The sequence below is a fragment of the Chiloscyllium punctatum genome, chromosome 7 (assembly GCF_047496795.1).
Source record: "Chiloscyllium punctatum isolate Juve2018m chromosome 7, sChiPun1.3, whole genome shotgun sequence".
Taxonomy (NCBI): domain Eukaryota; kingdom Metazoa; phylum Chordata; class Chondrichthyes; order Orectolobiformes; family Hemiscylliidae; genus Chiloscyllium; species Chiloscyllium punctatum.
In genome coordinates, this window is record NC_092745.1 from 44043819 (window position 1) to 44055641 (window position 11823).

The following is an 11823-nucleotide window of genomic DNA, read 5'->3' on the forward strand; positions in this document are numbered from 1 at the left end:
AATCTGTGAATTCCCTCCCTAACGGCATTGTGGGTCAACCCACAGCAGGTGAACTGCAGCGGTTCAAGAAGGCAGCTCAACCACCACTGGCTCAAGGGCAACTAGTGATGGGCAATAATTGCTGGCCAGCAAGCGATGCCCACACCCACAAAATGAATTTTTAAAAAACCCAAAACATCTATAGCTTTGCCAAAATCCAAAAACACTGTTGAGTTTCATTTCTCAAGACTTTAAGAAATCTTGCTTAGATTATTAGCACTTATTATTGCAATGGTGTCGAACTCCTCTATAAATGTGAGGAAAACATGATTTCCAACTGTACTCCCTGGTTTCCCAAGGACGTACTTTCTGCCTATCTCTTAAGAGGTTGAACTTTTCCTGCACTTGCTGACTAAGATACTATTTCGGTTGCCCAACTCAAACTAAATGGTTTGTTGAATACTTAGCTTGTTTAGTTGAAAATAAATAACTGTAACATTAAATAAGTTGCACTGCATAAATCACAGGTTGGGGGGCTGCTGTAGCATAGTTCTGGCAAAAGTAGCCCAACCTGAGGAATGAGGGAAAACTGGAATTTGCAATATTTATATGCATAGACTCTTCCTGAAGTCTAGCAAGGGACTATTCATCTGAAAGTTCTATTTCTTAATTAGTTTAATAAAATACAAAAAACTAACTTGGAGGATGCTCCTGTACGAAGGCAAACAATTCTTGGAGAACATCCGTTGGCAAGGGGAAATACAGAAAAGGAACCAGAGAGAGGAATGCCATAATTTCAAGACCAAGGACTAGTTGCAACTTCCAGAAACACCTGCTAAATGACTGGTTGGAGATTCAGCTCTACAGCTGGGCTCATCAGCCACACAAACACATACAGAACCAAAGATCAATGACATGGAATTTCCTAGGTGAACAATCATATATGTTGATGAATGATTGCCACCGGCGATGAATAATAAATGTATCAGCAACTTGTGGGAAGTTTCAAATTATACTGTGCAAGTTTTAAGAGCTTATGTCCTTTGGTTTCTGCATAATATTTACACTTTAAATAAACTTAACCAAGCAGTCTTAATACAATGCATTAGTCTAACATGTTACATTATCCCTATGAAAGTGATGGGTGAAAACTGCTGGCCTCGCATAATTTTCCAGTGTACAGTATACCATGACAAATGATTCATTATTAACTGTGGGCATGTGAGATGGTGAATGGATCATAGGATGCTCAACCAATTTAAATAGGTTGTCATCAACACAGAAGAGGCACAATGCACAAGAAAAACTTGGAGAGGGGACTTTTCAATGGCACTACTGGATTAAAATTGCTTGACCTGAACTTATAATGGATAATTAAAAAAAAAATCATCACTGATGCTGTTGTGCTGAAGTTGGCAACCGAATAGAAGTTCAGCACATGCAACTACGCATTACAAACAGTCTAACTAATAATCATTTGCTCATCAGGCAGTAACAACTGATTTTCTCCTCTTTGCTACCCTTGAATAAGAAATCATTAGAGTTTGATCCCAAGAGGTTTTCTTCTAACAGGAATACTGAACTTCAACAGACAGGGGAAGTAGATTAGAGTTTAGAATTCACCTATACTTTTAGTCCACAATACAGCAAAAGTCAGAATTACATTATTTTTTGAAACAGTGAAACATGATACTTATTTTAAGCTTGCATATAAATTAACATGCAGTATGCATTCCATGTGAAAATCATTTAATTCCCAAACGGCATCTAATGAGCACCAGATTCAAAGGTATAATTGTCTGGAGTGTAAGGGCAATTTGTTTCTGAAATATAGCCAGATAACACTGCAAGGTAAAAACATAGGTGCAATCTTCTGGCAAATATGCTCTCCAGTGAAAAATTTTCTAACTTTCAATAGCACTCTGTTTGGGCTTGTTTACTGATTTTATTTTCCAGGTACTGCTGGTGGCCAGTGTTAAACCACCCACATTCAGCGGTGGATTCAGATGGATAATTCAGGAAAACCTCGCTTTTAGAGGTTTTTGGTATTCTGCATTGCAGGACTAACTATTTATATGGCTTTTGTGGGCCATCTCCACATAGCCAATTCTCTATCCTTGCTGTGGTAAGGCAACATTAAAGTAAATGAGTCTTCAGCACAGCCTGAACTAAACTCCCACTTAAAAGAGTTAATGTGTCAATGAAAGGTAGAAAGACCAAAAATCTTCACTACTTATATTTCTACATTTGCATTTCACAATGCAAAAATGAGTTTTATTCTGAATTGCTCAAGGTTGAATTAAAACCACTTCTCCTTAAGAATATACTTAAAAGATGATAAGTTTCTATGTTCTTCATTTCAAACATAATCCTCTGTGGAGTATCTGAATCAAAGCTCCAGTGCTGTATCCCTAGAAATAACACTGTTGTCCTTTATCCAATATTCAAGTTAATAGTCTGCAGTCTAGTCATTAGTCCCCATGGTCCAAGTTTTGTTGCATAATTTTGGCTCAAGAAAATTAATAAAATACAATCAACCCATACTAAATTAAAGAGCCTTTTGCTAGATTTTTCTCTTTTGAGTATTCAATGCATGTCATTGTAAGTACAAGAATGTTCATTTGCCAAAGTGATTTGGCATCTCGTGCTGTCTGGGCAATCACTAGGTAAGTAAGACAAGTAACTGGATAGCTGACATTGTATATGGAATCACATATTAGTGTAAGTTATTGTCTTTTGGAGAGGGAAATTGGAAAATAATGGAGAAATAAGCAAAATAAATTTGCTGTCACTAAATGCTTGCTTTTCTTTTTTCAAGTAGTTTTACTTTTGAACTTTTTGAACTGTCCCATAATTTAGCAGAATTGGATCAAAATACACTTTTTTTTGGATAAGATTTCACATTAAGGGAACATCTCACATATTAAAAGCTCCGAAGATAATACTGGTTAAAGCTTTACAACTGTAAGTGGGTTCATAAATGCAAAAGTTGTAGTCAGTGAAAAAAGGAATAAGTTGCACCAAACCAAATATTACAAAGTGGCTGAATAGGCCTGATGGGCAGTCTTCATTGGTATTTCAAAAACATCAGAAGATTTCCAAATTTTGAACAAGAGACTCTTTCTATTTTCACTTTCTGGCGATTTCTTGCCATTAAGGAGCTTGGAGAGTATGTCAGTCTCAACATAGATGGCTGCCACTGTGTGTTTGAGAGTCTCAGTTGTACCAATCTTTTGAGCATTAGCAGGTTAAAGAAATTCCTGGCTCAATCCTCTCTTTTTGCTTTGATTTGGCAAGTTGGGATTTAGAATGAACTCTTTCATTGTGGTCCTTGATTTTACGCATGTTGTTGCCGAATATTTTGCATATTGGAGTGATCATTAATACCAAAACACACAACAATCTTACGGTGGAATATATTTGACAGACATGCTGAAATCTGTTCACCTTGTATCTGTCTTTTTTAAATCCATATGTGAGAAAATAAATAATGGGCTAAATTTTTCATGATTATTAGCAAGTTAAGGAATTCCCAGTTCTGGATTTTGAGAGTTTTCTGTAAGCTTGGGCCCCTTCTTCTGAAGGATCAGTGTTGAATAATGCAAATTTAGGTGCCAATAGTTGGACCGCAAGCTGCATTTTAAAGGAAGAAGATAATATAGACTGTTCGCTTCCCTAGGTACAAATTTGGTTGGAACATGACTAAAATGTGACTGCAAGGCAGACTTATTTGAGAGTGGAATATCAGCCTCTTAGTGGAAAAAAGTTCTAAACTTGGGACCAATATAATTGGTCGGCCATTTCAGCAATCCTAGTAATGTAGAACACTGCAGAACAGAGCACAAAGGTAATCTTTTCCCTGGAAAGGTGCATCTCAACATTTAAGGTCATGTAAGGAATCTAAAACCCAAGGAGAGCAGGTAAGAGGCTGAGTTTTGGAAGGTAGGCAGTGTGAAAAGAGGATTGCATCTTTGGGCATCGCGACCCAAATGAATCCTGCCGTTTTTCATCTCGTCTATAAAAACTGGCCTGTCCATTCCTGCCTAATCTACGCGTACAGACAGCAGCTATATTATGGTGAGAGCAGTGTATAATCTAACTCACTATTTGCCTAAGTGACCTCTGATCATTCCTCAACATAGGATGGAGCTGCCAATTTTAGCACCAAAGTGCACCCACCTGGTGTATTGTAGGGATCAGTTTTGGGTAGTGTGTAGGAAGGCGGTGAAGTAAATACCCAACCTATTTTGTGTCCTCCCAACCAAAGACATACCATAAAGGTGAATTCGAGAATGTTGTTATGAGCATTCTTCTACAGTTACGAGCAATACACCACTTGCTATGGCATTGTGCTGGTAGACTAGGAGGGGATCATATTCTAATCACAACTTGTCCATAACTACTTATCCATCAATTAGGCATAAATTCAGCAATGAGTTCAACAACTTCAGACCTGATCGCCTTCTGTTTGCTTCATTTTCTCTACTTGTTTCGCTTTCTTTCTTTCCGCCATCTTCTGTTTATTTACTTTTTTATCCAATCTCCATTTTCTTAGGCCCTACAGCACTAACACTTTTCAATCATTCAATCTCTCTGGTCTACCACCTTTACATGCCTTGTCCTTGTTCAGCCCACACCTTACTTAGAACTATGACATCTCTAGCTTTTCATAGTTCTGATCAAGGCCTGAAGTGTTAATGTTGTTTAGTCCTTTAAAATTGCATTATTTTAAGAACTTAATAAAGGACCAAGATGTAAATCATAAGACCAACTGTCACGTGCAGTCGAGCAAAAGCATGCTAGAAGGCAGATGCATACACAATTATGCTTAACTGCTAGTTGTTGTCTGAATTGTTGTTAAAACTATTTGAAGCTTTTATGTAAACTAAATCCACACTTACTCAGTCTGTGTTACTTACTGATAAGATGAGAAATGGTGACAGTTAACTATGTTTTTCTATCTTTCTACGAATTCTGCATAACTTATGAAGTTTTTAATGTCTCCAATGTATTCACCCTTGAAGAAAACCAAAGAATAAACAATTCTGATGTGTGCATTACAGCTATCCATCACTAATCTGATCGACAGTGTTACAACATTCATCGTAGGTAGAGAAAGCACATAGGATCCAAATCCATCCAACCAGAATGATGATCAAACCCCAGGTTGTAGGTACCAATCTGATTCACATTGACCATTCAGCCAACTGAGTCTTCTTACCCCTAAAAGGAAGCATGATTGCTTTGTCAACATGCATGTTATAATCTGGAGCTTTGTGTTATGAAGATGTGGGTGTACTGTACATTTAAGTGAGTTAAAAGCTAGCAGAACTACCTGACAGCACCAAGAGTTCTGAACAAGATATAATGTAACCTTTTTGTCCAGTAGCTAGGGTAGCTGTTGCCTGGAAATGACATGGGTTAAACCCTCCTGCTTAATTTAAACCAGCAGCACAGAATAGGTTTACCCCTTGCAGTAATCTGTGAAAATTCAAAAGTAAAAATTGACAATTTTATTCCTTAAAGTATAACAGTGAATAATTAACTGACAACTATTTGCAACTTTTACTTTCTCTCTTTTACTTTCCCTTCTATAATACTAGTCTGATAAAATGCTCGATTTAGATTTACCAAAATTCAAATTTTCAAAACCAGCCAGATGTTGAATCTTCTCTTTATGTCTTCCTTGGTCTTTTTTTCTTCTTCTTAGAGATTTCTGTTTCACAGGTTACTGATCGATAAAGGTACCTTTACGAGAGCTATTCTCCGGGCAGCCTCCATTACCGGTGGCTTGGCAGTTCCCCTCCCAACCATTCAATTTTCCCTGGTCTTATACCCCCAAAGCATCAGATTTTGTCATTGACTTTTAACATTGTCAACATACTAAATTCAAACTTGACTGGAGTATGGTATTTTTCAGGGTATAGTTTAAACTGGTTGGCCTAATTTGAATCTGTTCTGTCATTTCCAGGCAACCAGCTACCCTAGCTACTGGACCAAAAGTTTACGTTATATCTTGTTCAGAACACTTGGTGCTGTCAGGTAGTTCTGCTAGCTTTTAACTTTCTTAAAATGTACAGTACACACATTTTCACGACATATGAAAGATAGAGGCAACAATGTTCTTTCCATCACATGTCTGACGAGTAATCTCTCAAACTGTACTGGTTTCCTTATTAATATATCTTCGTTGGAACTGAAAACTTGGAGTGGACTTTCTGAGTCAGAGACAGGGTGCTACCCACAGTACCCAAGATCTCCATCTGACCACTGTGTACTGATAACAATTTGGGTGTTCAGACCATCATGGATTTCCTTTATTTTTCTCACTTCTGGTTTGGATCTGTGAGCTGCAGTTCAGAATCAAACTTGTGGCTTGGACAGCAGCTTCTTTTATAAAGAAAGAACAAATAAAAGTATGTTTATACATGGGAACTGGCCTGGAAAGATAATTGCAGGTTAATTATTGTTCTAAGAACACTGTAGACATCTAATACCAGGATGTATTATGCTTAAGGTCTGGCAATTGTTTGGATGTCGCACTGATCAATCAAGGGGAAACCAATGACGTCCTGCCAGCTATAGAGAGTGTTGAAAAAGAGGAGCTATAGATTTGATTGGGTTTTGACGGGGCTTTTGGTACAAAATGCTGTGTGCTTCGAAGCTGCTGGACTGGGAAACTGTGCTCGAGTTTTATTCTCTCTAGTTCTATATTCTGTTAAAAAATTATTGAATGTTTTGGAAAAAAAAATCTTAGTTTATAAGAAAATAAGTAATATTCCTTGGAGCCTGCTGGAAGCTGTTGCATTGACTGGTGACTTCAGATAGTATTATCATACATGCAGTACAACACATCATTCAAGGATTCTATTAAATCCAGTATTCAATGTTTATCAAACTGACAAATTTAAAATACTTTTTTTTTCAATTTATTCCTTAACTGTGTCTGTTTGTGGGACAGACTGAGAGTTATGATTAAAGAAAATTGGGTTTAAATCATAAACATAAATTAGATTACCCGATGTTTAAGTTAGCTCTTATAAAGTTATAATATTAAAAATAAATTCTTAATTTCTGTTTAAGTTATGAATTTCCTTTAGAAGTACACTCATTAATTATTTCATATTTTTAATATTTCTGGTTTCCCATTAGTATAAAACTAGTTTCCAGTCGAGGTTGAGTTAGGTAAGCATCTGTTCTCATATAAACATGGTGTCTGATAACTTTTATTTTTAAAGACTTGTTAGGTACAACTGGGCAATCTTGAGGATTGTCAAATGTTTTACTTTCATTGTGTTTAGTGAGTCTGATTTGGTGTGGCTTGCTATCTGTGTAGTTTTCATGAGGTAAAAAAAATCACAAAAGAGGAATCTGATTCCCCAAAATGTTTTTCCAAAAACTAAAAGCATTGAGTGGCAGTTAATAAAATGATACTGGCATTTACAAGAACTTACAAGATTTTCAATGGGAACTGGTGGTTTGATTTTTGGTGTGATTGGACAGAGAAAAGTAAAAGCGAGAGAATTCTATTAATTCATATTCAATGATATTACTGAAGCTATTCAATGCAAGGACCATATGCTTTGCTCGGCCATTCATTTGCTTTCTCCAACCTAGTCCATTAACATTTAATTCTCAGTGCTAACAGTTCAAAATTGCAGCTTAGTACGGAATGCTCTAGAAATCATTGTTTCGCATGAGGATCTATGGAAGTGCTAAAAGTATTCTTTCTTTTAGATATACAGATTAAATTCATCTGTTGCTACAGAATAAATGTAAGTCACTGTGTTGCAATTTGCACAAGATAACACTGCAGGCTACCTCTGCTCTGCATCAAGTGAAGCTTTCAGAACTGATGGGTATATTTTCTCAGCAAAATTAACATTTCTCATATATTACCACAGCCTGATTTCTACTTGGCAACAAGCTGAAAATAATAATCAAAGGAATACTCAAGTGAACAACATAAATGAGTGGCACATACCAAAGCAGTAACCACCTTTGCTCCAGAGATTGAAGCTAGCCCACAACTTCTCATGCAGGCTAGTGTACATATGTAAATTTCTTCTATTTGTTGCTAACAATATGGAAACATAGAATAATAATCACTCTTATTCAGTTGGAATGGGGGCCACGTTCTTGGGTAGCATAAAAAGAGGGTGCAAATATTGGCAACTGTAACAAGGACAGATGTCATTCATAAAATTAGTCGAATTGAATACTGTTCACACAGAAACATCTGTGGAAATTACACTGGCTATCAAGACACCAGTACAATTTTCAAAATTATTCTTTAACCTACAAAATAATCAGATTCTGACAAACTTTTAAATTGAAACATCTATAAAGAAAGGAAAGAACTCCCGATAACACAATTGGGAACATCCAACTTTATTTTGGATTGTGGTGAATCCAGAAGCAAGTGGGGTTTTCACTGCAGCATGAAAAATAATGACTGTGTTCTGTAACTAAGAGGATGGAGTCTCTGTGGAAGTCGTTGACAGAAAAAAATATTAGCAGGTTTTGAGTATACCAATTCTTCTATGAATTTTTCCAAACACCATGACCACTTGTTTATGTTAAGTTTGCGGCAGATTGGATTACAAGGCCAAAAAGCTGAACGATCATCATTACATGAATTTTGAGATTCTTACTATGTGCGGGTGGTTGTGCAATATTAAAGTCGCTCTTTCCAGGCACAGAGTTGAATCAATTTTTTCAATGCTGAATATAACATGGTATTTGTCTAAACACTCTGTACAGCTGCTGGTGTTCCTAGCCATGCACAAGGCTACAGATGATAACTGCGATGTTTATGCATGTCATATGAACCCACAGGTAGTTCCTGTCTTGAAACACAGCCTTTCTTTGCTTTGCTATTCCAAACTATAAATGTGATGTTGAGTCATTTTCTTACCAATTTTGGTGCCCATAAATATCTAGTTTCAATACAGGCATCCAGTTTTTACAAGGCTAACTTCTGTCTGACACAACTCACCAAGTATCTTGTGGCAAACTGCAGCTGACAGTACTTCTCCAAATATCCACAAACTGCTAAATGATTTATACAGCTGTAATTACGGGAGAGGGTGAGAAAGGGTAAAATTTTATATTCCCCATTATTGTGGCAACAAATTCTGAAGTGATAAAAATATATGAAACAAAAATAAACTGTTGATAAGAGAATGGTCAGCACCTCTTTGCCTATAGGAAACTGACATTTTACAGAACCAAGTTGACACTCAATATCTTTCTACTTCCAAACTACTGAAAATTGACAGTTAGTGAGATCAATTAAAGCAAATGTTCGTCCTTTAGAGGATATACCTGGAGAATTAATAATGGAAACAAGCACATGGCAGAAGCTTTGAGTGATTATTTTTCAACTGTCTACACAATATAAGTCACAAAAATAATAGGCAAAGGCAAGGGAAGAGCTTGAAACAAATCACTATAATGCGAGAAAAAGTATTAGGAAAACTAATGGGACTAAAGACTAAGAAATCCGCTGGACCTAAAGGAAGTCGTTGTCAAGATTCTGGATACATTAGGTGCAATTCATTGGTGTAGAGGACTGCATGCCAAAGAAGTTAAATCTGTGTGTTCCCCATCTAGAAACCATGGATGATCCAGAAGATCCACTCCCTATTGATGTCCAGGTCTGAGGCATTCAAAATGGGTGACCCTGACCGCTAAAAGAAATCTAGGTAAGATCTTTGCAAAGCTATCAGGTACATCAAGAGATAATACCAGACTAAACTTGAGTCCCAGACTAACCAGACGAATACACGTCACCTGTGGCAAGGCTTAGATGATATAACGGGCTACAAAGCAAAATCGAGTAGAATCACTCTCTCCGTTGAGCTCAATGCATTCTATTCTTGTTTTGAACAGTGAAATGATGTCACCTGCTCCGACAGCCTCAGGTGCACCTGTACCTATAGAGACTAGCCTTCTTTAGGGTGAATACATGGAAAGCGACTGGCCAGCTGGAGTCCCTGGCCATGCACTCAGATCCTGTACAGATCAGCAGGTGGGAGCATTTGCCGACATTGTTAACCTCTCCTTACTACAATGTGAGTTTCCCACCTGTTTCAAGAAGACCATTATCATCGAGGTGCCAATGAAAAATCCAGTAATGTACCTTAATGACTACGGCTGGATGGCTATGACATCCATCATTTTGATGTGCTCTGAAAGATTAATAATGTTACACATCAATTCCAGCCTTGATCTGCTACAATTTGCCAAAGTCCAATAGACCAGAGACCATCTCTCGGCCCTACATGCATCCCAGGAATATTTGGATGACAAGGACACCTATGTCAGTTTGCTAATTATTGACTTTAGCTCTGCACTTAAGACCATAATTCCAACAAAATTCATCTCCAATCTCTGAGATCAAGGACTCTGCTTCCCACTCTCCAACTGGACCCTTGACTTCCTGAACCAGAGACCGCAATCAGTAAAGATACGTGACAACACATCCTCCACAATAATTCTCAACAATAATGCCTGCAAGGCTGCATACTCAGCCCCTGATTATACTCCTTATACACTCTCAATTGTCTGGCTAAATTCAACTCTAACTCCATTTACAAATTTGCTGATGACACCACTGTAGTGGGTCGGATCTCAGACAATGACCAGACAGTACCGAAGAGAGTTAGACAGCTTAGTGGCATGGTGTAGACAGCCTGGTGTAAATACAACAACCTCTCCCTCAGTGTCAGCACAATCGTATGGACCTGGGTAGTGCTGTTGAACAGACAGACCGAGGGGTTCAGGTACATAGTTCTTTGAAAGTTGCATCTTAGGTAGACAGAGTAGTTTAAGAAGGCATTTAGCATGCTTACCTTCATTGCTCAGACGACTGAGGATAGAATCAGGAAGTCATGTTAAGGCCGTAAAAGGCATGGGTGAGGACACTTTTGGAGTACTGTCTACAGATCTGGTTGTCCTGCCAGTGGAAGAATATTAGTAAATTAGAGAGGGTTCAGATCAGATTTACCAGGATGTCGCCAGGACTGGACGATTTGAGTTATAAGGATAGGCTGGATAGTGTGGAACATTTTTCACTGCAGCATAGGAGGTTGAAGAGTGATCTTATAGAGGTTTATAAAATCATGAGGGGCATAGATAAGGTGAATAGCAAAGGTTGTTTCCCTAGGCTGGGGGAATTCAAAACAAGAGAGCATATTTATAAGATGAGAGGAGAATGATAGAAAAGGGACCTGAGGGGCAACCATTTCACAGAGAGTGGTTCATACATGGAATGAATTGCCAGAGGACACAGGTAGACACAGGTACAATTACAATATTTAAAAGACATTTGGATGGTTCATGAATAGGAAGGATTTAGAGGAATATGGGCCAAATGCAAGCAAATGGGACTAGTTTAGTTTGGGAAACTTGGTTGGCATGGATAAGTTGGACCTAAGAGTTTGTTTCCAATCTATGACTTAAAATGAAGTTCAGATGAGGACATGCCCGTCTGCATTAATGGTGCTGAGGTAGAGGTGGTTGAAAGCTTAAAGTTCGTAGGAGTAAATTATGAGGGGCATGGATAGGATAAATAGACAAAGTCTTTTCCCTGGGGTCAGGGAGTCCAGAACTAGAGGGCATAGATTTAGGGTGAAAGGGGAAAGATATAAAAGAGACCTAAGGGGGAACTTTTTCACACAGAGGGTGGTAAGTGTATGGAATGAGCTGCCAGAAGAAGTGGTGGAGGCTGGTACAATTGCAACATTTAAAAGGCATCTGAATGGGTATATGAATAGGAAAGGTTTGGAGGGATATGGGCTGAGTGCTGGCAGGTGGGACTAGATTGGGTTGGGATATCTA